Raw genomic sequence first — 23778 nt, forward strand, 5'->3', positions numbered from 1 at the left:
GAAAAAAAAGAAAAGAAAAAAAAGAAAAGTATTTACTAAGCCATTAAAGAAAGAGCAAAAATGATCAGCTCACAAGGATCTGTGAGTGCACATGGGGCTGAGTTTCACGAGCCAAGTGCACGCAATGCCTACAGCTGCTCCAACTACACCATCAATACAAGGGCTCCAGCACTTCAGCATGAAGTTGACCCTGGTGCAAGGATGCACCGCAAGGATGCGGCTTGTTTTCTACTGATGCCATCACACTGTTACATAAGGAACAGTTCTCCTTCCCTTCCATTATTAAAGCTTGAGCAAACGAAGCCACACAAAGGCTCAGGTGCAGCGCGGTGCTATGGGGGCAGCAGGACTGGGGCTGCCAAAGCTGGATGATGGAGGATGGATGCACAGAATCATAGCATCACGGAATAGTTTGAGTTGGAAGGGACCCTTGAAGGCCATCTGTCCCACTCCCTGCACTGAACAGGGACACCCACAGCTCCATCAGTGCTCAGAGCCCATCCAGCCTGACATTGGCTGTCTGCAGGGACATCCACAACCTCTCTGGGCAACTCACTTCCTTAATTCTGTCAATATTCCACACATTGGGGGGGCTCTCTTTGAAAGATACACAAGTCAGGGTATTTGATGAAGTCATGCAGATAGGAGGAGGGAAGCATCCAACGTATTTTCCAGAAATGCTGCACCATCAAAATACAAAATAAGAGTAATTTCACTGGTAAGTCTCAATTCCCATCCTTGTGTCACAGCTATCACTTCCTCCGCTGACTTACCCATAGAAACAGCAAAGAATTAGGCAGGTGTGTGTATTCTTTATTTCCATCCTGCTGGCAGCTTTGGGATGGGAACACCTAGCAGTTCTAGAAGGAAGCTCCCATGACATCTGCAGGACGAGCAGCCGAGGTGGGTGCCCCTCATGCACCTCACAGCAGAAGTTACATCAGCTGCCAGGAGATACTTATCAGGCTGCTAATGAGTTAATTAAAATTTTTAACAAGATTTCAGTACTTACTGAAATTATTTACCCCATGTTGCATAGTCACAGCGCTGACAATAGGTGGTAAGTGGTACACATTGAGTTTTATTCTTTTTCATGACTATCTACTTGTCTGTGAATGCTCTCATCATTGCTAACAGCTGTAAAATTTATCTGTCCTTCATATTTAACATGCAAAATAGCTGCTGGATTGCTTCTACCCTGTCATTCATCCATTATTACCCCATCATTTGCACAGACCACCGCAGCATCCAAAACCCAGACTCAGTGCATCGACAGGAACAGGGTGGGAAAGGTCTGAAGGAAAGAACAAGCAAGCAGCATCTAATTGTAATGAAGCACAGGGATATGATAGGATTAGCATTGTGTTTTGCAGCGCTGCCATTCCTCATGGCACGTTCATAAATAATGTGCTTACATGAACTAGAGAAGCTCCCTCCCCATTCCTCCATCAGCCAGGAGACTGCTGCACAGCTGTATTTCCATCTAAAGATAGATGGAGTCTGGAGAAATCTAGAGCAAAGGGAGCCCATTTGTGACATTATCCTATTATATTTAAGAAAAAATGCTCCAGCTGTATCTGTATATCATCACTCTGACATGAGCTTGGTCTCTAATTACTTGTTTTTATGAATTAAAGACAAAGGAGAGAGGGATGAAAGATGAGATCACAGAATGTGGGGAGACAGTTTTAAACTAAAAGAAGAGAGATTTAGGTTAGATGTTAGGTGGAAATTCTGTACTCAGAGGGTGGTGAGGCCCTGGCACTGCTGCCCAGCAAGCTGTGGATGCCCCATCCATGGCAGTTCCCAAGGCCATGGGTGGGCCCTGGGCAGCCCCAAAAGGAGGTGTTCCCATGGCAGAGGTTGGGACTGGGTGAGCTTGAAGGTTCCTTCCAACCCAAACCATTCAACGAATCCAAGAGATGACAAACACGGGGAGTTCTGAGGAGCCCTACTGCTCACCCTGCAACAACTTCCTGCAACTCTGCTCTGTCTGCAATCCTTCAGTGCTTCCCACTTCCTACAGCTGGCTGCCCTCAAGAAACACAGCGAAGGAGCACACTCACTTATGCTGCAATAAAGAGAAACTTCATGAAATTCAACCGCTGACCACTTACATGACCACTAAACATATCTTGCCTTGCTACACGAGAGTTTTTTCTATGCCCCAACGATGGCAATGTATGGATCTGGGTGGCACGCCCAATAAACTTCCACAAATTCCTATTTACAGCATCCTTCCTTTGCCAAGAGCCACATTCCTGCTGTGCAGAAGTTATGCATTTAAAGGGCTTGGAGAGACGGAGCACATCACAGGAGGATGTCTCTCCCCTCACCCCCTTTCCACTCCTCCCATTCCAGTTCCATGGGCAGAAGTTCCATTCCAAAGCCCCCATACAGAAGCACAGAATGTCCTGAGTTGGAAGGGACTCACAAGGAACATAGAATCACAGAATCACAGAATGGCCTGGGTTGAGTCTCTTTTCAGTGGTACGTGGAGACAGGACGAGGGGAAATGGACATAAGCTGCAGCATAGGAAGTTTCGCACGAATGTGCGTAAGAACTTCTTCACGGTGAGGTGACGGAGCACTGGAACAGGCTGCCCAGGGGGGTTGTGGAGTCTCCTTCTCTGGAGATATTCAAGTCTCGCCTGGACGCCTACCTGTGCGACCTGGTGTAGGGAACCTACTTTGGCAGGGGGTTGGTCTCAATGATCTCTAGAGGTCCCTTCCAACCCCTACAATTCTGTGATTCTGTGATTCTGTGAAAAGGACCACAATGCTCATCCAGTTCCAACCCCCTGCTATGTGCAGGTCACCAACCAGACCAGGCTGCCCAGAGCCACATCCAGCCTGGCCTTGAATGCCTGCAGGGATGGGGCATCCACAGCCTCCTTGGGCAACCTGGTTCAGTGCCTCACCACCCTCTGGGGGAAAAACGTCCTCCTAAGATCCAACCTAAACCTCCGTGTCTCAGTTTAACACCATTCCCCCTTGTCCTATCACCATCCACCCTCACAAACAGCCGTTCCCCTTCCTGTTTCTGTGCTCCCTTCAAGTACTGGAAGGCCACAATGAGGTCTCCCTGGATCCTTCTCTTCTCCAAGCTAAACAAGCCCAGTTTCCTCAACCTTTCCTCACAGGAGAGGTGCTCCAGCCCTCTGACCATCTCAGTGCCCTCCTCTGGACCCGCTCCAAGAGCTCCACGTCCTTCCTGTACTGGGGGCCCCAGGCCTGGATGCAGCACTGCAGATGGGGCCAACATAGAGTCCAACTATTGGATAACAATCACCTGTCCATAACACGTCTGCTCAGTTTTATATTTATTTTCAACCTCATCCAGATCTTGAATGACCTTTTCCCGCGCATTGATTTCCTTTGTTGCTCTTTCATTTGGGTAATTATGGGTTTTGAAATGCCCATTCAGATTTTCATTGAGTTTGTTGTAGGTTTTCGTTAATCCTTCCACTCGAAGCCTGCGGTTTTCCCAATTTTCTACCTCAAGACCGCTTCCTATTAGAGCTGCCACAACCATAGAGCTCCTCTGAATACGTTCCTGTTGCTCTCAGAATTTTATTCCGATATCTTAATAAAAGATTTTCCCTTCATTTGTTATACATTCCGGGAGACACAGAAACTGCTCGACCGTATAAATCCAAAGCTAAAAGACATACAATCCATCTGATATCCTGTTACTTTGTTATTAAAATTTGCTAATTAGTTTGCCTTTCCGCTCTTCACACTTGGGCTTAAGACAGCAGAGAATTTCCCCACAGATAGGACTGGTCCCCTCTTAACAAACCATTCACGCTTGTAACAGGAAGATGCTTCCTCCCAGGTGACGTTTGGATACGAACTGTAACAAGCAACGGGGCAATTTTCCTTTGATTCTGAATTTCATTTTAACTTCTCAAAATATATTTTAATATACATACCGCAACTCATCTGTAGCTGGGATTTGTGATGGCTCCATTAAACAAATGTATGCCTTTCATTGTATAAAGAACAAGGTAAAGGGAGCACATTAAAGCCTGGGCTTTATGGACCTCGGGAGACTATGGAAATCTGCAAGGGGAGGCTGAGGTCCTCAAGGAAATGAAAGCAAAAAGCACTGATGAGGAGTCTGCAATAACACCTGTGCCTCTTTGCAACAGCCAATGCTCCCCTAGCCCCTAACTCAGCATTCTCAAAGAGAAGCAAATATCAGGAAGAGAGCAAGTGATGGGAATACACAGGGAAAAAGGATATTTGAAAAGCATTGGTTACCTTCTCACCTATAGGCAAGAGTTCCTGTGAATGGGCTACAGCAGCGCCAAAGCCCCAGCTGAGAGCCATCCCACTGCACTGCTGAAGCCAGCAATTTCTCCACGCCCTCTGTGGATGTTGAATTCCACCTCGTGTTGGACACAGCCAGCAGCACGCCTGGATTTACTAAGCATCATCCGAAGTGCCGGCACGGCAGGGCAAGGACAGCACACGGCAGAGGAACGCGTAGCAAAGAGGAACAGAATTCACATTTGCATCCCTAATCACCAGGATTCCATGGGCGGTGTGCCCCTACCACTCGTCTGTCAGGAAAATTATTTACCAGCATTTCTGGTTCTTGGAACGTACGACTGCAGATGACGCCACTGTCTCAGCTCCCAACCTGACTCACCGGTAAATAACCACCACTGAAACCCATACTTGGGCAGAACGGCCAGGAAATGCTTCACATTTTGGCCCCTTCTCCCACCTCCTCCACACGGATGCAGCAGCTCCCTGCAATCTTAAAGAAGGTGTGATGGCAGCGTGAATGTCTGAGCGTTTTAAGTGCAGCCCTTCTGCTGCAAACAGCAGGAGCAGAGCTGGGCACTGAGCAAAGTGTACGCAAGCAGCTCGTCAAGGAAGTAAAAACAACAGAGAAACTCCTCTCGCTTGTTGTCAGCCAAGCAGTGGGTTTGGGGTTTTGTGTTCATCTTTTGAAAGTTTACCAGAAACAGATCTAACTCGCCCTGAATTATTGACAAGTGGTTACACGACTTACATCAGCGCTACGAAATGATTTTAGTGGTGAACGGGGGAAAAAGAAAACAGCCTCTAACTGAAGGCACGAGTACTCCTTACTGAGGATTTAACTCTTCTCAAATTTTCCTCTTTCAAAGAAGGATCAAAAGCACCGAAATAAACACAAAGGCGCTTCTAAGCAGGTTTATTTGTTATTTCTTGAAGATAAAAGGATGCTTCTCCAGGTATCCTGCTGTGCCACATCTTCCAGCAAAGCTGTTGCACAGAGCAAGGGGAGGGGAGGCATCCTGAAGGCCTGTGCTCCCCTTCCATATATCCTCACCCCTTCCAAAAGAGCCCAGAACCTCAGAGTGGCAAGAGAAAAGCTCTCCCAGATGGAGACAATCCCAGTGTGCCTTGGGGATGTGTCATCCCAGCAGGACATGCGCTCACCTAGTTTGTGTTACTTTAACATGCCTCAAAAGAAGGGAGGCAGAGAGGTGTGGGGGGGGTGTACCATCTGCTCTGCCCTTGTGAGGCCCCAGCTGGAGTACTGCATCCAGGCCTGGGGCCTCCACTACAGGAGAGATGCAGAGCTGTTGGAGCAGGCCCAGAGGAGGGCTGCAAGGATGATTAAAGAGCTGGAGCACCTCTCCTTTGAAGACAGGCTGAGGGAGCTGGGCTTGTTCAGCTTGGAGAAGGCTGTGAGGAGACCTCACTGTGACCTTCCAGGACCTGAAGGGAGCTTGTCAGCAGGAAGGGGACTGATTTTTTACACGGTCTGAAAGAGAGAGGACAAGTGGAAACAGCTTTAAACTAAAAATGGAGATTCAGATTAGATGTTAGGAGTAAATTCTTTACTCAGAGGGCGGTGAGGCCCCAGCACTGCTGCCCAGAGCTGTGGGTGCCCCATCCCTCGAGGTGCTCAAGGCCACATGATGGCCTTGGGCAGCCTGAGCTGATGGGGGGCACCCAGCCCATAGCAGGGGAGTCAGAACTGGATGATCTTTAAGGTTCCTTCCAACCCAAGCCATTCTGTGATTCTCTGGTCTTTTCCTTAAACTTTTCCATGCTGAGCTCCACATGATCCAACCAATCACTGGGTAATGCTGGAACAGAAGAAAAGCAAAATTTCTAACAGAGAGAACTGGTCCCATACCAAAGAGGTGCCCTTGAGAGTGTCAGTGACGTAGCTAACAGCACCAACAAAGAGCTACCAGAATAGCTGAAACAATGGGAGAAAATAAATCGGTACCGCTTTATAACCTTCTAGCCACAGGAAGGGCTTGTGCAGCAAATACTGCATTAGGCAAAGAACAGCAAATCGTTAAGCCCTGAAAACGCACAGGCTCACTTGAGTGTGGTTTTCAATTAAATGATACATCATCTTTGTTGCCCAGGAAGCAGAGATTCCTTGAGGGCAGCAGAGAACCCAGCAGACTAAAAAGCCATTAAGATGCCCGGCATCATTTCCCGTCCCTGCTGGATGCTGACTGTGATCCCATTCAGCCCGTGCAGCAGTGTGTTTCCAGCCCATCCCCTCAGCACCGCCGGCCCTACCTGCACGAGGGACCACGAATTCAGCTTCACAGACCACCAAGAAGGATAAATATTTGTATGGAGGCTGCAGTGATGCACAGGTCACGGTGAGCTGATGGCTACAGAAGCGGCTTCAGCACTGGGTGATGCTCCCATTGCAGCACTGTGTGCAAAAGGGACCCTGGCTGGGACTTCGTGACATCAGTGGTGACAGCAGCAGGACGGTGACATCGCAGACCTGCAGCAGGTGTGTGAGTACGGCCAAAGAACTACCTGGGTCTGAGCAAAAACTGTACGATGACAAACCCCTTACTTAGACATGAGGCACTGGCACAGGTTGCCAGAGAGATGGTGGGTGCCCCATCCCTGCAGACACCCAGGATCAGGTTGGATGGGGCTCTGAGCACTGATGGAGCTGTGGGTGACCCTGTTTGCTGCAGGCAGGGGGACCAGTTGGCCTTTAAAGGTCCCTTTCAACTCAAATGATTTTATGATTCTAAGTTTAAACTTTGTACCTCTTCTATGAGATAAGCGCCCCAAATACTTCCTGCGTAAATACAGCACCCAACCTGACTGTTGAACTATTGGGGGCTGGAATCATTAAGGTCCCTCCCAACCCAAGCCATCCTATCATTTACAAGTGAAAACGAGAGCACCTGACAGTATTTTAGGATTTTAACAAAGGAACAGAAAAAGCCCTCAGATGTGAAACTACAACCAGCTCCCATAGTAGCACCGTTCTTCCTTCACTTCTTACAGAAGAGCCAAAGTCACCAGCAGACACCTCAAATCCCATGAACTCCTTCCTAAAAGCTTTTGTCTGCAGCACTGCTTGGACACCTCTGCAACAGGTACCACAAACAGCCAGCAACAGGGACAAACCTGGGAGCTGCTCTTTCCACAGGGCTGCAAACATCTCTGTTTCCATCAGCAGGGCTCAAACAACATCCCTCTCTGAACCTACCCAGAAAGGAGAGTGCTGTCGCTGCCGGCTCTGCCATCACCCTCCTGTTCCCAATGGTAACCAGAGGCTGCTTCTCCTGCAAACATCTCACCAGAGAGATGCTTTGTGAAGTGCTGCAACGCTTGAAAACTTTGTTAACAGCAGGAAATCTATTTAAAGTGGAATGAATATGATCATTAAGGAATAAAGAGGGAGTTTCAACACGGCAAAGACCTAGGGCTAGGGCGGGGAGGCAGTGGCTCCACTAGCTATTTACAGTTTTACATCTCGAAGTCCCATCGCAGGATAATGGGAAAGGGAACTCCAGCAGATCAAACTAACTTAATACAAAGCCAAAATGTCCATTTGCTAGAGGAAAGAATGAAATTTAACACGGTAGGTAGGGGAAAAAAGAGAAAAGGAAACAGATGGGAGGTGCCAGGTGGGAGGAAGGCTGTGCTCCCCACACACATAATTCCAGGGGCTACTTTCTCAGCTACTAAATTAGGGGAAATCCAGAGCACCTCAATTACAACCCACCTGGAGCCCTTCCTCCCCACAGCACACCCCACAAATGGGAATTTAGCCTTTCCCCTGGCTGGGCTGCAGCTGCAATGCTGATGTTCGAGGCTGTCTCAACTCAAGCACGCGTTGTCTGTTCTCAGTGCTTGGGGATATAGCTGGGGGAAAAAAGGGAAAAAAGCAGAGGCAACCCACCCCTACAAACCGAGCTGCAAGGTCACCCTGCCACAGGCTGGATCTGCTCAGGTGCTGGAGAGAAAAATAAAGAAATCTCAAGAGCAGCAGGAGCTCCGGTTTTTTGTTTGCTTGCGATATGGCTGCCCCACTTCCAATCAAAAAGTACCTGTTATGCACAGAGGGAAAGGTGAGCTTTTTGTGGTGAAAAACCCTGAATTCACCCGTTTGTTAATCAGACGAGTTCGCCAGCATACCTTAATCATTAACCAGAAGCAGTGCTCCCAGCGTTGGCTCCTCGATGTTTAAGAGATGTGTGGGGACTGATGGTGACAATGTGTGACACCAACACGATGACACTGTCACAGCCAAGCCTAACTCCTGCCACTGTCCCACCCCGTGGAGGCAGAGTCAAGCTCAGGACCGCTTTCTGCTTTCCACTGCTCTCCAGCCAGACTCAGGTCCCACTCCAAAGCATTGGCAGCTCGCTCAGAAGGAGAATTATGGTACCAGCAATATAAAAGTCCATCAGATAAAAGCAGCCATAGTGATGCATGTCATTTCTGCACTAGATAGAGCCAAGTGCCCGGTGCAATTCAGAGGATTCCCACTCCTGGTCTACAGGAACAAGCACTCCCAGCTGTGCAGGGGAGAAGCTGTGGACCCACAGCAGCTGCAGCCAGCCCAGCCTCTCACTGCCTCTTGCTTTTACCATTCCGTTCATTTCTAAATATATTCTACTGTCTTTCCAAATTACCATTCCATTACAACAATTTTCCTTGAAGATATTGCTGGCTGTGGGCAAACCACAGGAGTGTTCAGGTTGTTACATGCATCAACTAGTTAAGTGCTACGAGGACGCTGAGCGCACACTTCTTGCTCTCCAAGTTGCATTAACCCTCACTCTGATCTCCCAGGTTTGGGGCTTATAGAATCCTCAAGTTCTGGACTCAGGTCACCTGCTCAGAAGCCATGAGCACCACAAGCCACCTCACAATGTAACCCTTGCACACCTCATCTCACTCTTCAGCACAAACCCTCTGCGTACCACTCTGTCACCGCAGCAATTAGCTATTCCATTTTGCAAAACATATTGAGAAAGCGCAGTTGATTAGGGCAGTAATTGCATCTTTATGAGCTTTTAAAGCAACTCTCGTAGCCAAGAACGCAAGCTAGACTGACTGCACATCTCATGTATGGAAAATAACCCAGGGAAAGCCAAGGACAGAGAGAAACGGTGACTTTTGCTTTCAGCATTGTCAGTAATTAATTCCACATGAAGAGGTGCTCCAGCACAAGCCACCCCCGTGACGAGTTGAAACCATTTTTTGCCAGAGGAAAGAAAGAAACAAAGACCTGAAACCTTACCTCTATCTTCCAGAGGTGAAAGATGGTTCATGGGAAAAACTGGGCTCTTCAGGTGATTAAACAGCAAACCAACAGGGTCCTAGGGCTTCAGCACACGCGGGCATCGGCCGGCCATGGACAGTCTTCACATGAACTCTTCTGACAAGGGCCCAGCACCAATTCCCGAATCCTGCCAAGGAAAAGACAGTTTGTCTGCATCATCTCTCAAGCAATTCACAAGGTGCAATTTTAAGTGGGAAAACAGCAGAGTTAAGGTCAACTACTAATTTGCAGCAGCGTCGCTAATAGCTCGTTGACCTCAACGCTGCAAACTGTGAAGGGTTTTCATTATTATTATTTCTTTGTAAAAGAATTCATCAAGGTTCCTCACCCTGCAAGTTACTGGGGGAAATAAAATAAATGAGAGCCGAGCACTCTGTATCCATCATTTTCTCCTCCCTCTTTGCCAACGCCACTCCTAAGGAGTAACGATTACCCTCCAGAAAAACACCGCACGCATCTCGGAGCGAGACAGCATCTATGCAACGAGGAGATAAAAACGAGCACCAGAAAATTACAGTTCGGTGTTTACAGGCAGACCACCACCGAACTCATAAAACACAGAGATAATGAGATCGCTCGGTGCCTCGCAAAGGCGCGGATGGTGAATTGCTGCTGTTACTAAGCTTTGAGCTAGATCCGGATCAAGGGGATTTCTCAAGTCCCTCCTTTTCCGCAGACCTGTGGCATTGCCTTCGATAGCGACGCAGCCTCCAAACTCCAGACGAGCATACATAATTATTTCCCTCCCGAAACACACGTGCTATGAAGAGGTATCAAGATGTCCATTTGCTTCTGCTATCCTCTCTCCTGCGAGCCGCACCAGTCTGCGCCTTGTTCCTCTCCATCCAAACGCTGGTTGTTTCAACAGCGCCGCGCTACTTGGCTGGAAAGTAAAACTGTACTCTTCGTATTACTAAGTACTGCCTGGATTCTCATGAAAAGTCATTTAAAAACAACTACAGAGATGAGCTTTAGAAAATGGTTTCCAAGCCCCTCCATGCATTGCAGGTTCTACAGCCAAGCTCGTTCCCTGCACAGCCATTGATGAGACACAAGTCACAGTAGTGCCCTGGAACTTTTCTTGGAAGCATCCACTAAGATGCAGTTAATCTTCATTAAGGCTGAAAGAGCTGGGCTTGTTCAGCCTGAAGAAGAGAAGGCTGTGGGGTGACTCCATTGCAAACTTCCAGTACCTAAAGGGAGCCTACAAACAGGAGGGGAGTCAACTCTTTGAAAAGGCAAATAACTGCAGGACAAAGGGAAATGGTTTTAGGTTGAGGGAGGGAAGATTTAGGTTTGATGTCAGGGGGAAGTTCTTTACCATGAGAGTGGTGAGGTGCTGGAACAGCTGCCCAGAGAGGCTGTGGATGCCCCGTCCATCCCTGGAGGTGTTCAAGGCCAGGTTGGATGGGGCCCTGGGCAGCCTGGACTGCTATGGAATGTGGAGGTTGGTGGCCCTGCATGTGGCAGGGGGTTGGAGATGCATGATCCTTGAGGTCCCTTCCAACCCAAGCCATTCTATGATTCTATGATTAATAACCTCAGACACCTTGGAGCCAATAGGAAACTCAAGCACATAGCTGTAGGGACCCTCTGCAGTCATGAAGCAGTAGGTCCACATGTTTCTGATGGAGATATCCATGGGCACACAGCCCCATGGACATGCAGCCCCTACAGGAGATGCTGTCCCAGTGGAGATGCCCATGGCCAATCCATTATAAAAGCTGGCACAGAGCTGGCAGAAAACTCTTTTTTTTTTTTTTTTTGGTGGCCTTCTCTTCTTCTCTTTTTTTATAACACACAGCTCAGCTTGCAGGACAGACAGACAAGCTGTGAGGCCAGGTGTGGAACTGGAAGAGGCAGCAGGCAGATCAGGTTTGGTCCCCAAGGAACCACCACTTTCAGAGTCTGCATTAGTGTGATAAATTACTTCCAAGGTACGGCTTTTTTCTTTCTCTCCCTCTCACAGGGTTACAGCATTACTAGGGTAAATTTAGGGCTCCAAATACGAGCACCTAAGGTGAGATGAGGAGAGAACAATCGCTGCCTCAGATCCATTCCTCTCTTGCTATTACAAAAGGAATTACACGGATGCAGTCATTAGAATGCCATCCATCATTAGCAACACAAGACTATTATATGTCACTCACTGCAATTGAATCACGAAAAATCTAGGAGGGAAAAGGAGGGAGGACAAAGCCACAGGGAGGGGATGTCCGCTGAAACACCCAGCCCTGCACACACATGCACGGCAATGGGCACAAAAATGGCACTCACACTGCCATATGGCTGGGTCTAAAAGCTGGGTAAAACCCATAGGAAACAATCTTGGAGTTCCTAAATAAGATATGTGGCTCAGCTCACCAATGAGGTATGGTCCAGAAGAGGAAGGGAGCATTTTAATGGCAGACGCAGGGATTCTGATGAAAGCCAGAAGTCAGCAGTGGACACATTTGTAACAACTAAATTTCTCATTAAGGCAAAACCTAAACCAACACCCTCCATCCTCAGCATGGTGGGAGGCCTTTTTCACCACCCTTAGGATAAACAGATGGGCTGATTCAAAGGAGGGAGCACTAAAATACAAAAAACTGTGAATACATATGGAAATACTGAGAATGCCTTTCTAGATCCCTGGAGCGAGGTGTGTGGCTGGGGGAAAATCAGGCTCCTACTGATAAGAAGGGAGATTGTTCCTGTCTTATACCCACCTCGAGCTGCCTCTGATGAAACTGAAAGCAACTATCAGATTAGTACAGAGAGATATATGTGAGACAGAGTCAATTGCTCCCATATTAAAATGTACCTGAAATGAAATGGTACAAAACAGCAAGAGAAGGAAGAACCACAGTACTGGTGGGTTTGAGTGTATCAAGTTATACTGATTATCCAGGAGCAACAAATTTCAGCAGCGGCTGAATTTGAGCAGCTACCAACAGTATTACAGGAACAGCAGAAGAATGCAATGAATATTGCTGCTTGTTAATTCAGAAAGAAAGCAGATGGTATAGTGAAGCCACAGGATGAAACAGAAACATCTTCTCCAAGTGGCATTTCAGGCAGATGTGAAACATCAGCTAAAAGAGCCGGTCATTTTAAGTTGGGAGATCTTCATAGAATCCTCAGAGTTGAAAACCCCCCTAACGAACAGGGACACCCAGAGCTTCATCAGCACTCAGCCCCATCCAGCCTGACCTTGGTTGTCTGCGGAGACAGAGCATCCACTACCACTCTGGGCAGCCTGTATCCCAGGGGCTTTGATGGAGTTGCATAAGAAATCCACTATACCACTCAACCACTGCTCAGCAAGAGTTAATTTGAAGATTTGGGAACACAAAGAAACGCTGTTGTACCAAGATTTTAAATACCAGGAGGACGACCAGGCAACAAGGAGCTTTCAGTGCAGCTCACATCACAAGGAAGACGAGGGATGTGCTGCTATAAACTCTGATCAGAGGAAGCAAATAACTGATGTTTATCAACACAGATCAGTTCTGTGTGTTTTTATCAGGACTGCATGACTGCCTGCAAACTCTAACAGCTCTGATGCAACGTACTTGGAGTTCTGTAAATCATTTAACTTTGCAAAGTATCATTTCCAAAGTAACTGGAATTGCATTACGTAACACGAAATACATTAAATAGATTAATATCTGGCCAAGTAACAAGTCATAATATAGAACCAGATCATCATTAATCAGGTGCTTGGGCTGAAATCCCAGAGGAATCAGCCCTTGTGCCTACATTACTCACGTTCCTACAGGCCAGGAGCAAAAGCCACTGCATCTCCAATTCACACTGGCTCCTACAGCCGCAAGTGGTAAAGGACACAACATCTGCATCCCTCACCAAAGTGACTGACTTGTTGGACTGGATGATCTTGAAGGTCTTTTCCAACCTTGGTGATTCTGTGACTACAAACAAAGGTGTTGCACATCTTTATCATCATGTGCAAACTTGCAGCTAGGGCCAGATCCCCCCTCTCCAAGCCAGATGAGCTGTAGCAGAGAAAGGATGCAAGGGTAGCTCCATGTTAGCAGCTGCTTGTTTGGTGCAAGAATGAGGGAGCAGCAACTGAAAGTAGCAGGTGGCAAGTCCAAACCCAAACAAGAGGCAACAGTTTCCTCACGCACGACCCAGCACGGCCATGCAGCTCCCTGCCAAAGGATGCTGTGCACACTGCAAATCCGTGAGAGTACTGGGAGGACTGATGAGGCACAGAGCAAAGATCCACCGGCGGGGAGCAGCGGGATGGAAATCATCTCCGGCTGAGAGAGTCCTGGAGGTGTTAAATGATCGGGGGCCAGAGGGCTGAGGAAGTGTCAGACAGCTCTCACGTCCCTGTGGAGGCTGCACTTTTGGAAAGAGGCTATCTGTTAATGCAGAGCTGCTGTTTGCTGCAGAGCAAACATCTTGCAAAGAAGTAATAACTTTGGGGAAAAACCACTGTGACGGTGGAGAAGTGAGTGCCTACAGCTCCCCAGTGCAGCTCCCTTTGGCAGCAGCACACAAAGCCCAAGCAAAGCACTGGCACACAGCGAGGCACTGGCACAGGTCGCTCAGAGAGTAGCGGATGTCCCTGCAGACAGACAAGGTCAGGCTGGATGGGGCTCTGAGCACTGATGGAGCTGTGTGTCCCTGTTCAGTGCAGGAGTTGGACCACAGATGGGTGCCTTCCAACTCAACCAATTCCATGATGCTACAATTCTGTGCTGTCGGACCAATGTGAATGCCTCCTTTTAGGGGTATTTAGGACACTCAGGCAGCAGCCTGAAGGCAATGCTAATTCTCCCTGTTTTCCTCCTGAACGTACTCATTTTCAGGTGCCCTTTAAATTGGATTTTCTTCACAACACATAAACGCTTTTATGCATCTGGAAAGCCTCTTTTTCTCCTTATCTAATTTTTCATGTGCCACTGCCTGATTTATACCCGATACCAAATAAGTATTGCAGGAGATGGAGAGAAAAACCATTTTGCAAGAGGGCTGAATCCGTTTGCCAGTTAACTGTCACAAATTAAAAGGTCAGAAAAACAATCGCTGTATTTGGAAAGAATAATTTTACACAACTAAGGCGGCAACAACAACAACAAAAAAATATATTAACTTTGTTCCAGTAAAGTGAGCTGTCTTATCTGCCCATGAGGAAGTTTAATAAACAGCTTTCTGTACTTGTAAGGTTTTTGAACGCGTGCCAGGTTGTGCAGGGATCTTGCTTGCCCTAGCTGGAACTGCAGGGCTTTAAATGAAAAGCAGAAAGTGTAAAATGTGTTTTAAAAGAAATCTGAAGAAGAAATGGATTGGCTTTGTTAGTTTAGCCAAATCAATAACGACGGGCAATGTTATTACTCAAGTTACATCTGCAGATTGCTCCTGCTGTTACAGACCCAGACCCAGGAACTGATCTGATCCCAGAGAACCAGGCGCTCCCACGAACCCAGCACATGGCACAGCTCGAGCCAGCAGCGCTGCACGACTGGGGCTGGCTGCAGGTGGAAGCTCTTTACTCAAAGGCCAGTGCTGCTGCCCAGAGAGCTGTGAGTGCCCCATCCCCAGAGGAGCTCAGGGCCAGGCTGGATGGATCCCTGGGCAGCCCGAGCTGGTGGGAGCATGGAGTTCCAGCAGAACTCCACACGACTTGTGTGCCCATGAATGCTCACCTTGCCATAAAGCTGCTGCACTGCTGCTTCTCTTCTTTCACCCGCCTCATCGCAACGCAGGGCTCAGAGCTCCCAGTTTTTATCTTCATGCAAATCACCGTCGTTTCGAACCAGCTCAAGACTTCACAGGTGCTGCAAACCTGCAACAGCATTTTGCTGGCCGAATTCACCCAGCTGGAACGCTCCGAATCACAGAACCGTAGAATATCTCAGGCTGGAAGGGACCCACAAGGGTCATCGAGCCCAACCGCTGTCCTCACACATCACCCCTCAAACCCAAACCCTACGCTGGTGTCCCTGTGCTCCCTGAGCTCCAGCATTGGGGCTGCGCCCAGTGCCCTGTGCAGCTGCTCCACGCCCTCTGGGGCAGAACCTTTCCCTAACCCCCACCTCACCCTCCAGCACACCCAGCAGCACTCCGGTTTGCTCTTTAAACTGCAGGAATCTGAGCTAAGAATTTCCTTCGGTGCTCCAAACCCCAAAGTGCCAACCGTGAGGTGTCAGAGAGCGGCGCTGGAGCTGCCTGACCACCATGCAATGCAGGAACTGCACTAATTACTGCAGAAAGCTGAGCTGGAGGCAGGCTGAAAGCAGAAGTGTGCCTGAAGGGGGGGGGAAGTCCCCCAACCAACAAAACCCAAAGCACGTTCCTATCCACGCAGCGCCCAGCAGCCCGGGTGCCCATTCACTGCCTTTTGCTATTAACTGCCAAATTAGTCCACAGCTTGTTCCTGGTCCAAAGAACCACCAGATTTATGGCCAAGAACTCTCAAGTCATTAACTGCTTTAACTGCACACTTCATATTAGTTTTTAATAACTTCCTGATATAGATTAGATCAGACTTTCCTCCTCCCTCGCTGGCTGAATCAGCCCTGTGAGTTCAGCTATCACCCTGATTTTTGGAACAACTTCCACATTCCCAGAATATTCATTTTCTCTCATTAGGACGAATCTGGTTGCCGGCCAAATACGCGCAAATAATTATTTACACAGCTTAATACCCCTGCATTGCTCAGGCTCCTCTTCCTCCAAACCCAACAGCTATCTCAACAAGATCCTACTGTCATTTGCAAACTATTTTGTCACCGATGCCAAAGGGTGATAACTGCTTGCCTTCCTGATGTCAGCTCGTTGGAAACGCTGAAATTGCACTGCGTTTCCAAAGGGCTATACTTAGAGCTATCTCTAAGTAATCTAGCAGAGATGATCTCGTACAGAAGAGAATAACTGGTCTGAAGAGCTCTGCAAATGCTAATTCCATGTGCTGCAAAGAAGGCGCATGTTTGAAAGTGGAATTTAAGCTGTCACAAGTTCCCCGTTCCAACAAAACCAGCTGCTACCACACTTCAAAAAAAAAAAAAATCATTAATCAGAGTTCTCCTGCAAAGAACAACCTTCCTCTGAGCAACGTGGGCCTGACTTTTTGCTCTTTTCTACCTTTTTTTTTTTTTAATCTCTCTATTCAATGGCAATGATTGCACATGGGGCTGCATGGGAACCACTGTGACACAGCTATCATAGGATCACAGAATGGCCTGGGTTGAAAAGGACCACAGCGATCACCAAGTTTCAACCCCCTGCTATGTGCAGGGTTGCCAACCAGCAGACCAGGCTGCCCAGCTACACCCACAGTGATGCTCAGACACCAAGTGATGTTGGAAACTGACCCTTTGTGATACCAACAGCTGTGCACTGGATCACAAGTATGCGGTGCTGTTCTTTAAACTGTTTGCTTTCTTCCTATTCCCTCATTAAAACGAATTTAGTAACAAACACCATGGGACAGATGTTCTTGCCTTGCTCTCTTCCACAACAAAATGTAATTGAAAAAATAATTCGGAATTTCATCACACATCTTATTTCATGAGGGCCTAGGTCATGCCGCACAATGGGAAAAACATGGATATACAGATGAAGTGTTTTACAATAAGAATAGTGAAGCTCTGGCATAGGTTGCCCAGATTGGTGGTGGGTGTCCCTGCAGACAGCCAAGGTCAGGCTGGATGGGCTCTGAGCACTGATGGAGCTGTGGGTGTCCCTGTTCAGTGCAGGGAGTGGGACCAGATGGCATTTAGAAGTCCCTTCCAACTCCAATGGCTCTATGGTTCTGTGACTCTATAAATGCCATGAGAGTAGTTTCCCAACAGGCATTCCCAGGTAGATCCCCTTCTCATATCATCCCCAGAGGGAGCAACGAAGCACAGAGATGTCCTCAGCCAACACCAACAACACAAACACATCATTTGCACATTTAGCAACTCTCTGTGCATACAAAAAGATGTAACTCACACCAAACTAATGGCTTCAGCCAGCAGAAGTCATGGTGGCAGCTATGTAAGCCCAAGCGGAAGAGGCAAAGTGCTCTGAGACAGAGGAGGTTTAGGTTGGATATTAGGAGGAAGTTTTTCATCCAGAGGGTGGTGAGGCACTGGACCAGGTTGCCCAAGGAGGCTGTGGATGCCCCATCCCTGGAGGCATTCAAGGCCAGGCTGGATGTGGCTCTGGACAGCCTGGTTTGGTGATTGGCAACCTGCACATAGCAGGGGGTTGGAACTGGATGAGCATTGTGGGCCTTTGCAACCCAGGCCATTCTATGATTCCATGAAGTGGACACATTTCTATGGGATCAACATCCCTGCCCATGGCCTTATGATTTCTGATCTGTATCTCATCATCTTAATTGAATCCAAACTTGTGGCAGAGCTCGTTATATCCAAAAGCAATTTAGAGGTTGTGAGGAAGCTGACTCAAAAGACTTCACTAAGCAAAGCCGATGAAATAATTCTAGGATGTTCTCTGACACTTCTTAAGTGTCATGCCTTAATGATTCAATATATTGGGATGATGAAGGGGAAAAAAGAAATAAAGATGACTTTCAGTAACAACCGGCACTCCAAGATGTGAAAAGCTGCATGGCTCTCTCTGCCCCCATTTCTCACATCTGAGATTATTATACAATGCAGATAGCTCAGATAAATAGACTGGGTATGAGCTCAGGAGCACCGTGCTGACTCTAATCCCTGACTGCCGATTAAATAACACAAAGCATATTAATACTACAAAAACAATTATGCTGGGATTGTAACTCCATATATTAAGGAATCGCACAATTCCACGTATGTGTAATGTAGGGATAGGGAGTTATGACTACAGAAAGTAAGTTCAGTAGTAAGGAGGTAATTGTGAGAATTCTAATGAGTAAAAAAAAAAAAGTAAAACCTTCATCACTGCTAAGTTCCTACACATTAAAACATAATAGTGTGCAAGCAGTTTAAAATGCATGTTTACCCTTTTTAATTATTTCAGTACGGCACTCGGGGAAAAAAAAAAAGCTGAGATTTTATCAAAAGCCAAATTACTTAAAGCTGTAAGAATGCTTCTAGAAGGCTTCCAGGTAAGGAACGAGGCTGGGAAGCAGCTCCTGCCTTGTGCTGTACCAGAGGCTGAGGGAGGGCACGGAGCCCAGGCTTCGCAGACAGGGTGCTCATCAGCCTGGTGCCTCGCTGCTGCTTCAGATTTAAAGGTTTATCTTTAATAAAGAGAACAGAGAACCAGTGTTTATACAGATGAGCTGTTGTTAAGTGGAAAGCTTCACAGAATCATAGAATGGCTTGGGTTGGAAGGGACATTAAAGATCACGGAGCCCTCTGCCGTGGGCTGGGTGCCCCCACCAGCTCTGGCTGCCCAGGGCCCCATCCATGGCCTTGGGCACCCCCAGCTACTCTGGGCAACACATTCTAGCACATCTTATTTATTTAAGCTTTCTTATTAAAACAAACAAACAAAAAAATCAGCAATTTCAAGCTGCTGTAAGTTTATCTTCATTCACGATTTTGGCTCCGTCTGATTCCCAGCATCAACTGGGAATACTGGTCAGCATTTCAGCTTCGCCCTCTGACCAACCGTGCCGCAACAGTGAGCAGTGGGCTCCTGCAGGCAGCCCCAGCTGCTGACATCCACTGTCAGACCACATCTGATCATCTCTCGTACTTCAAGAAGGCAGATTTAGGTTGGATATAAGGAAAAAGCCTTTTAGAGTGAGGGTGGTGAGGCTCTGGCACAGGTTGCCCAGAGATGTGGTTGAAGCCACATCTCTGGAGATTTTAAAGGCCAGGCTGTGTCAGGCTCTGGGCAACCTGATCTAGCTGTGGTATCCCTGTTCATTGCAGGGGAGCTGGACTGGACGGCCTTCAGAGGTCCTTTCAAACTGTAAGCTGCATGGTGCCGAATGGGACCCTGCAAACAGAGAAAGCAGTTTCCTCCACCAAGCTCCATGCTGCCAATGCCCCTTTCAGAGAGCTCGGCTGAGGGCTTCCACCTGCAGCCAGCAGCACTGAGAGCTGCCCCGTTTCTGTGAAGCTCCCTGAGCACTGCAACCCATTTTCGGAACTAAAAGCAGACGGTAAACAAATCAAAGTGCACACAAACAGAAGGGTTATTTCAGCAGTTCCTGGGATACAACATCTCTTCTCGTTATCCAGCAGAAATACACTGTTTTCAGAATCGCAGCCCCAGCTCCGATCTGTTTATTGGTTTGCTATAGTGGAGAATTTCCTCCTCCTTTTCCAACAACTCCTCAGTCACACACATTTGGCAGTTCCTGAGAAAATAATGCACTGAAGCACTAATAGGAGAGGTTGGAAGCAAGGAACAGCTCCAGTGGGGGTGATGATACCAATAGGTTCTTCACTGGAGATGATTTTTGAGTGGCCTCTGCGGAGCTTGGAGTTGAACTGGATGATCTGTGTGGGTCCCTTCCAACTCAGTATGATTCTATGGAGAAACTTCAGTACGGGTTGCATCTCCTGGAAAAACTTGCTGTCTCCAACTGAGGGCAGAATTTGATATGCCCTCTTCTGACAAGCAAACGGCACAGCTAGGGATTCACAAGTGTCACCTCCAATATCCATTCCAAGCCCACATAATGTGCAGCCTCCACATCTCTGAGCCACCAGCTGAAGAGAGGGCTCTATGACTGCACACCCTTGTCCTAAAAGGTGCTGAGCAGAAAAAGCAGCACAGTAAGAACAGGGGATACTCAGGCAGAAGGCACAAGGATGGGGAAGGAGGGAGCACCCTGAGGTCTCTGACAGTCCTGAACGTGGCTGGCAATTCCTCCATTCAACCCATAAATTCTGATAGTCTGAAATTACGGTTAGGAGGAGAGGCAATAGCCAAAGTTGCACCAAGAGAGGTTCATGTTGGATATTAGGAAACATTTCTTCTCGGAAAGAGCAGTGATGCAGTGGCACAGCTGCCCAGGGAGGTGGTGGGGTCACCAAACCTGGAGGTGTTCCAGAGCCATGGGGATGTGGCACTGAGGGATGTGGGCAGTGGTAGGTGAGCGGTTGGACTGGATGACCTTGGTGGTCTTTTCCAACTTTGTTGATTCTATGATACACTTCTTTCAGATAACTAGAAAGAGAGCATTAAAAGTGCATTCTGACTAAAGCATCCGTTATACTTTCTCTGTATACTCTTCCAAGAGTACTTCCAGGATATTGTAGCAGGAGAGCACTGTGACTGCAGTTCCCTATGCAGAAACATTACAGTTCTATCAAAACAAACAAACACGTGTCACATGCAGTAAGCCTGGAAGTAAGCACCATTCCTCGCCCCAGCAAGGCTTTTATCAGTCTGTGCAGCAGCAAAATGAATCAAAGCACACCCTTAAAAGAGAAGGGAGAAGGAAGGCACAGGAACCTAAGCAAGCCTGTACTTTCTTCAGCTTCTGTAGGTGCAAAATGAGAATTATCGACACCAACACCTTCCCTTCAGCACTGTGAGATTTGCTCGCTTCACTTTGCAGAGCGGCAGTGTCTCCTACACAAACGACTTTGAAAAACTGTCACAGAGCTGAAAACGACAGGAATGCTAACAGATGGCTAATCAAAGGGTTAGCTGCTGCTCCTACAGCCGGAGGAAAGAGATTTTTCTGCAGCAAAAATAAATCACGTGAATAATATCAACACCAGTGGCTGAAGTCGAAATAGTAGTCCTGTGCAATTTGGACTTAATATCTTTGCCTTCAACCTACAAACCCAAGCATTCCTGATGTTCAGTGGCTGAGAACAACCCCTGTTACCAGCGGTCCTGCCGGCCAACTCCTGGTCACATTCTCAAAACGTAAGCAGGCACAGAGGAAGGCATCTGTGTTTCATTTCAGTGGGGAGACTTTCATTTATCGGCAGCCAAAGCTGCAGGACTATCACATAACCCGAGCTGTGGGTTGGAGGAGCATTTGGGAGTTTGCCCTTGTGAGGCCCCATCTGCAGTGCTGTGTCCAGGTTTGGGGACCCCAGTACAAGAAAGACAGGGAGCTGCTGGAGAGGGTCCAGAGGAGCCACAAAGATGATCAGGGGGCTGGAGCACCTCCCCTACAAAGACAGGCTGAGGGAGCCAGGCTTGTTCAGCCTGGAGAAAAGAAGGCTGTGGGGTGACTCCATTGCAAACTTCCAGTACCTAAAGGGAGCCTACTAACAGGAAGGGAATCAACTCTTTGAAAGGGTAGATAACAGACAAGGGGAAATGGATTTAGGTTGAAGGAGGGAAGACTTAGGCTGGATGTCAGGGGGAAATTCTTTACCATGAGAGTGGTGAGGTGCTGGAACAGCTGCCCAGAGAGGCTGTGGATGCCCCGTCCATCCCTGGAGGTGTTCAAGGCCAGGTTGGATGGGGCCCTGGGCAGCCTGGACTGCTATGGATTGTGGAGGTTGGTGGCCCTGCGTATGGCAGGGGGTTGGAGCTTCATGATCCTTGAGGTCCCTTCCAACCCAAGCCATTCTGTGATTTAACTTTATTTTTTAAACATGCAGAATGTGAATGGACAACTCTGATATCCTACCACACGCCAGCAAGAGCTGTTAAGCACTGGACTACAGGAAGAGACGCTGTTAAAATCAGCCTTTTGGAGATGAGCTTCATACATAAAATTTCCATGGTTACCTCCATGCAAGTTACCAAGGACTGGATGGGACTAAGCACTTATTTTTCCAAAGCCGTTTATAAGCATTTAAGAGATTTTTCCATTATTGCCTCTAAGTATTTCATACCATTAGCCACTGTTTTTCTGCTCATATACATTATGTATTAAGTCTTAAGTAAAACTTAATTTTATACTTCTACAGTTTACACGAACTGTGGTAGAAAATGGGAGATATGGTAGATGTTTGTATAAAACATCAAGCTAATACTGACAGCTAGCAAAGTGATAGCATGAATTTGAGGCTGTGAGAAAGAATCTTATTCTTTTAGTGGAGAAGACAGTCAACTGGATGAAGATAATCCCAGATGTTACAAGTTGGGGCTGTATCTGCATCAGCACACAAATGATACTGTGGTGTGGCCTCACCTGGAGGACTGGACACAATTTGGGCACCACAGCATAAGGATAGAAAGCTGCAAGAGAGCATCCCAAGGAGGGCTATGAAATGGTAAAGCACGTACAGGCAAGGGGTGGGAGGAGGAGCTGAGGTCCCTTGGTTTGTTGTGCCCAGAGCAGAGGAGGATGAGCAACACCTCTGAGATATATTTCAAAAGCTCTATCGAAAAAGAGAAATGTTATTTCACAGGGGATGCCAACACATGATGGAAGAGCGGAGCTCAGATGTCAGCTGCTCCATCAGTGCAAGACAAAACAGCAACGTGACTTCCACACTGGAATTGTCTCATTCAGCAGCCAGCCAGCACTGCTTCACGTGCCCAGAGCAGCCAAACCCTGATAGCTCTCATCCTCCTACCCCTCTGGTACCCACATTTTGACCTTTCTTTCTCTCCCCTGTACTCTGCAATTAAAAAAATCCTCCCAGGTGTAAGGCAGGGCAGGCAACTAGTTCACCCGCAAGGTCTCAGTCCCACCCAACTGGGACTGTGGGTGTGCTATACTGGAATTAGAAGACAGAAAATGAGTTACACATCCCTATTATATGCAATCTTATCTTCCCAAAAGTGCCAGAGGCACCCTAATCTCTGGGTTGGAGAGAATCATTTCTTAACACGGAAGGCGAGTCACCCCAGAGCTGTGCAGATGGGCACGTGCTACACTGTGAATGTGGGGGGATCCCCCAGGCCCACCTAGGGATGCTCACTGGGATGGCTGTGGGATCACCCACTCCTCACACCCATGGGCTCCTCGCCACTCGCAGCAGCTTTGCCCTACCAGGGCACACAGCCAAGATGCATTAAAGACTGCTGAAATCCCAAAGAGGCACTTGGATAATTGCAAACCTCGGATGTTGCGATGAAGACATCATCTTGGTGACATGTGCCATGGCGTCCAAGGCAATCACACAGAGATGCCTGGCCCTAAACAGTTCCTTTGTCAGGTTCTCAAGCACAACGGGCAGCTGATTAGTGGAATGCGGCGGAGCCGGAGGTTTCGACCACATCAATATTCCCTTATGTTAAAAAAGCTTTCCTTGGAGTTTGGAAGATCAAAGCTCATTTCCTCTAATGAGGAGACTGTGAAAATTGAGCCTCCCCACTTGAGTTGCTCCGTCCCTGGAGGTGTTCAAGGCCAGGTTGGATGGGGCACTGGGGGCCCG

At 47.8% G+C, this 23778-nt stretch overlaps 1 protein-coding gene across 1 annotated transcript in view; it reads right to left on the reverse strand.

Annotated features, from left to right (window-relative positions):
* Window positions 1–15880, reverse strand: part of NCOA1 (nuclear receptor coactivator 1) — a 114597-nt gene extending 98717 nt beyond the window's left edge. Inside the window, 2 exon segments of the mRNA XM_019613376.2 lie at window positions 9533–9701; window positions 15235–15880. The gene's annotated coding sequence lies outside the window, so the exon portion shown is untranslated.
* Between the last annotated feature and the right edge of the window lie 7898 nt (window positions 15881–23778).

The sequence above is a fragment of the Meleagris gallopavo genome, chromosome 2, assembly GCF_000146605.3.
Source record: "Meleagris gallopavo isolate NT-WF06-2002-E0010 breed Aviagen turkey brand Nicholas breeding stock chromosome 2, Turkey_5.1, whole genome shotgun sequence".
Classification (NCBI taxonomy): Eukaryota; Metazoa; Chordata; class Aves; order Galliformes; family Phasianidae; genus Meleagris; species Meleagris gallopavo.